The sequence below is a fragment of the Stenella coeruleoalba genome (assembly GCF_951394435.1).
Source record: "Stenella coeruleoalba genome assembly, chromosome: 3".
NCBI classification, from domain to species: Eukaryota; Metazoa; Chordata; class Mammalia; order Artiodactyla; family Delphinidae; genus Stenella; species Stenella coeruleoalba.
In genome coordinates, this window is record NC_137148.1 from 164,038,184 (window position 1) to 164,044,066 (window position 5,883).

Genomic DNA, 5,883 nt, shown 5'->3' on the forward strand with positions numbered 1-5,883 from the left:
TCAACACCACCAACAAGTGTTTGATTACCATTTTTATAGATGTGTAGTTTCCCCTGATGTCTTCACACCTTCCACATAAAAGATCCATCAGAGTTTGAATTTTTTCTGTAAGTCTTCTTATATCCACCATGAAAGTATTTCAGTGTTTTATGGTTGGGAATATTCTCTGATTCCACTCTTCTCTGAATTATATCTTTATAATGTCTAATTTGTGTTGAAAACAGTTTATGCTGTTAACAGTGCTAGTGAGTATGTGTTCCTGACTCACCACGGCATTCACAATGGTGCCGCCAGAAAGAATGACATGGGAGTTTGTTTCTCTGCTTCATTGTGCAGTGGCTTCCTTGACTCATTGTTTCCATGTGAGAATAAGCACCTTCCTTCTGTCAGGATGGCTATGCATGTTTCGTATTACTTTTAGCTCAATATAATCCCTCAATGTGTTTATTTTATTGTATGTGATTAAAACTATTCTATTCAGAATGATTATAGACAAACAACAAGGTCCCAGTGTATAGCACAGGGAACTGTATTCAGTATCCTTTAATAAACTATAATGGAAAAAATACTAAAAGGAATATCTATGTGTATAACTGAATCACTTTGCTGTACAGCAGAAGTTAACACAAAATTGTAAAGCAACTATACTTCAATTAAAAAAAATGATTACAAACCCTATACGACTGTGGTGTATAATAGTAACAGTGTGCTTGAGAGGACTTCTTACAGCATTTTCACTTGTGTTAGAGGATTTGATTGCTATACAAGATAGCAAGACATTTTTCTTTATTGAATGCTTTCAGGCAGTTTATTTTATCGTTGGTGTTCATAATCATTTTCCTGAAGGCAAAAACAGTGTTGTGGAGATAAACTTAATTAGTAAGAAGCTTCGTTCAATTATATTAGTAAGAAGAGGGGACTATTGGTCATTTTTATGGTTTTGCATTTTATCTTTTATCATTGTTAGAGATAGGGTTATAAAATACATAAATTCACTTCTTAGTATACTAGGTAATATTTTTGAAATCATTTTAGTGACTTAACTGAGGTCTATAAATTTAGGTAAATTGTGAGGCAATACAAAGCTGGCAAGGGAGAAAGATAGGACTACTTTGCCAGTGATCCCTTTCTGAAACACTATACTCTTTTTTTTTTTTATGTTTATCTTATTGAAGTATAGTTGATTTACAATGTTGTGTTAATTTCTGCTGTGCAGCAGGGTGGTTCAGTTATACATATACACATTCTTTTTCATATTGTTTTCCATTATTGTTTATCACAGATATTGAATATAGTTCCCTTTGCTATACAGTAAGACCTTGTTGTTTATTCTATGTATAATAGTTGGCCTCCACTAATCCCAATCTCCCAATCCATCCCTCCCCCCACCCCCTCTCCCCCTTGGCAACCACAAGTCTGTTCTCTATGTCTGTAAGTCTATTTCTGTTTCCTAAATACATTCAGTTGTGTCATTTTTTTTACACCTTCTCCATTCCTTTAATGTGCATAGAGTAACCAGTGTATATAAATAGGCATAGCACCTTGGCCCCTATTCCTGTTTTTTTTTTAATTTTTAAAAAATTTTATTGAAGAATAGTTTATTTACAATGTTTTGTTAATTTCTGCCATATAGCAAAGTGACACAGTTATATATATGTATATATTCTTTTCCATATTGTTTTCCATTATGGTTTATCACAGGATATTGAATATAGTTCCCTGTGCTATACAGTAGGACCATTTTTTTATCCATCCTATATATATAATATTTTGTAGATATGTTGATTTGTGTGATATTTTAGATTTCACATATAAGTGATATCATATAGTATTTGTCTCTCTCTTTCTGACTTACTCCACTTAGTGTGATAATCTCTAGGTCCATCCATGTTGCTGAAAATGGCATTATTTCCTTCTTTTTTCTGGCTGAGTAGTATTCCCTTGTTTATATGTACCACATTTTCTTTGTCCATTCATCTGTCGATGGACATTTAGGTTGTTTCCATGTCTTGGCTATTGTAAATAGCACTGCTCTGAATATAGAGATGCATGTATCTATTGAATTATAGTTTTGTCTGGATATACGCCCAGGAGTGGAATTGCTGGATCATATGGCAACTTTATTTTTAGTTTTTTGAGGAACCTCCATACTGTGTTCCAAAGTGGATGCACCAATTTACATTCCTACCAACAATGTAGGAAGGTTCCCTTTTCTCCACACCTTCTCCAGCATTTGTTATTTGTAGACTTTTTAATGATGGACAGTCTGACTGCTGTGAGGTGGTACCTTATTGCAGTTTTGATTTGCATTTCCCTGATAATTAGCAATTTTTTTTTCTGTTTCTTCCTGATTAAATCTTGGGTGTTTGTACATTTCTAAGAATTTCTTCATTTCTTCCAGGTTGTCCATTTTATGGGCATGTAATTGTTCATACTAGTATCTTATGTTATTTTGTATTTCTGTGGTATTGGTTGTAACTTTTCTTTTTTCCATTCTGATTTTATTGATTTTGGCCCTCTTTTTTTCTTGATGAGTCTGGCTAAAGGTTTATTGAAGAACCAGCTCTTAGTTTCATTGATCTTTTCTGTTTTTTTAGTCCCTATTTCACTTATTTCTGCTCTGATTTTTTTTTTTTTTTTTTGGCTGCATTGGGTCTTCGTTGCTGTGAGCAGGCCTTCCATAGTTGTGGCAAGCAGGAGCTACTCTTTTTTTTTTTTTTTTGTGGTACGCGGGCCTCTCACTGTTGTGACCTCTCCCGTTGCAGAGCACAGGCTCCGGACACGCAGGCTCAGCGGCCATGGCTCATGGGCCTAGCCGCTTCACGGCATGTGGGATCTTCCCAGACCGGGGCACAAACCCATGTCCCCTGCATCGGCAGGCGGACTCTCAACCACTGCGCCACCAGGGAAGCCCGAAGGGGTTACTCTTCATTGCTGTGCGCAGACTTATTGTGGTGGCTTCTCTTGTCATGGAGCATGGGCTCTAGGCATGCGGGCTTCAGTAGTTGTGGCACGCGGGCTCAGTAGTTGTCGCTCGTGGGCTCTAGAGTGCAGGCTCAGTAGTTGTGGTGCACAGGCTTAGTTACTCTGCCACATGTGGGATCTTCCCGGACCAGGGCTGGAACCTGTGTCCCCTGCATTGGCAGGCAGATTCTTAACCACTGCACCACCAGGGAAGCCCCTGTAGTTCTTAACAGAACAAAAACTGATCTTCCCTGAACCAGAAGTATTCTGCCACTAGACTGCGTTTGGACTTCAACTACAATTCTTCCCTTAGGTTTCCAACGTGCCCATTTAGATTGTTTTTTTTTTTTTTTTGGCTGCGCCACATGGCTTGTGGGAACTTAGTTCCCTGACCAGTGTTTGAACCTGGGCCCTTAACAGTGAAAGCGCAGAGTCCTAATCACTGGACTTCCAGGGAATTCCCTCGATTGCATATTTTTTATTTAGCCAATCCTCCATAAGAACATGAGCCACTTTCTTAAAGAGGAAAAAAAAGGAAAAGGAAAATTAATATATGTGTATAAACACATACACTTACACGCATCATGATGGTTCTGTTTATGTGAAGGATCATGACTAACATTGTATTTTAATTTTTATCTATTAGAAATCAAATTGTGCCTTATAATTGAGGAGTCATTTTTTCTGTGTAATCTCCTAAACAGTAAATTTTGTGAAGTGTTCAGTATCGTTTTGGAAATCATAAAAAACAAAATTTCTCAATTTTGATCACATATAAAATGACAAGTGATTTTAGAGCTATCACTTTCATTCTCTATTGACTGGAATGGGCTTCATACTAAATGTATTAGGATGTCCTTACAGTGTGAGGAGGTCTTCAGACTCACTCCTCAATAAAACTGGTGAAAATTATTTTAATAACAAATATTTCAAGCTGCCAGAAATAGTCTTAAAGGCAAACAACAGATGAAGAACATTTGTTCAAGTAAATCTAGGAAGAGTCAATAACCATGTAGTATCTTTGTAAGGTGGCATATTGTAACTAGATTTATCACAGTGATCATTTTGAAATGTATAGAAATATTGAATCACAGTGTTGTGTAAGAGGAACTAACATAGTGTTGTAGGTCAATTATATTTCAAAAGCAAACAAACTCATAGGAATAGAGAGCAGATTTGTGGTTACCAGAGGTGGGGGAGGGGAATTCAATAAATGCAGTCAAAAGGTCAAAACTTCCAGTTCAAAGATAAATAAGTACTAAGGATGTAATGTACAACATGGCAAATATAATTTGCACTGCTGTATGTGGTATATGAAAGTAGCTGAGAGAATAAATTCTAAGAGTTCTCACCACAAGGAAAAACTTTATTTTCTATTTCTTATTTTTGTATCTATAGGAGATGATGGATGCTCATTAAATTTAGTGTGATAAGTTTGCATTGCATTGATGTATGTGGGTCAAATTATTATGTGGTACACCTTCAGTGATGTATGCAATTATATCTCAATAAAACTTGAAGAAGAGAAAAACTCATAAAGATTTGTATGAAATATGAGTCTGTGTTATTTGAACCAAGAGCACTCCCTGTGAATGAAAAATTAATCCGTCAATCTAAGAAAGAATTGGAAAATTTTATTTGAGCCAAATTTGAGGATTGTAACCTGGGAAGAGCATCTCAGAAAGCTCTGAGAACTGTTTCGCTCGTTAGAAGTCACGGCACAGGCCGGAGGGCTGTGAGGATGCACGGTGCCCAGACCAAGTATCTGAAAGACCTGGTTGAAGAGGAAGCCGAGGAGGCTGGGGTGGCCCTGAAAAGCACCCAGACCACACTGCAAGCAGGTCTGGCTGCAGATGCCTGAGCGGCCCCGATCTCCACCCAAATCTACAAGAAACACCTGGAACGCAGGCCCGGGCCATGCCCACCAGAGCTGGGCCTGGCCCTGGGCCATCTGGCTTGCTGCTGCCTGCACCACCGGGCCAAGAGGAGACCGCCCCCACCCCCCCTCCCACGAACCAGGTGTACCAGAGGCTGGAGAAGCTGCAGGCAGCAGTGGCAGGGCCGTCTCTGGAGCCAGAGGCCGCCAGCCGCCAACCCTTTTCCCGCAAGAGAACTCCTACGTGTCCACCACCAGCAGTGCCCTGAGCGGTGCCCGCCCATGGCAGCCCCTGGCAGCGCCCTCGGGAGGCCTGGCCCAGGCTCCAGAGAGGCCGCAGAAAGGTGCCAGCCAGCCCGTGGATAGAGACAAGAGCATGTCCGGCCTATCTGCTGCCCTGCATTGCTGACCCCAAGCTGCCCCCTGGGCCCAGCCCAGCCAGGCAGCTCTGGCCCAGGGGCCGCCGTTTGTGCACCAGCACCCCTCAGGCAGGCTGGCTGCACTCAAGGGGGTACCACCCGAGAGTCGAGCTGGGGGAGCGGCCCGGGGCTCCAGCCCACAGCTATGGAAGGATCACTCCTGGACGGCTCGATGTCGTCACAGCCCCCGCAGAACGTCATCACGCCAGCACAACAGAAGATGCTGCAGAAGCTGGCCTTGCACGAGGATGGGGTCCTAGACAGCCTGCAGCTGCTGTCGTCCAGCTCCTTCCCAGACTTGGGCCTGGAACAACAGAACAGGCAGGGCCCCAAAGAGAGTGATGAGTTTCAGAGCTGAACTGTCCATCTGGTCAGATCCCTAAACCCGGAGGTCAAAATTCTCATGGTTGGAAGTTCTCACAGCTTGCGAACCCTCTGCAGTCTGTGGGCAGGGGGTTGGGGGCTCCGTCCTCACGGAGGAGGGCAGGTGGTGGCCTTGCTGCTCTTGGGGTGTGGGCACAGGCAGGGCTCAGAGCCCTCCGGGCTGACTGCTGCTGGCTGTCAGTAGGGCAGGACTTCTCAACAGCCTGCCTTGAGGCCAGCATTCGCGGGAGAGGAAAGCCG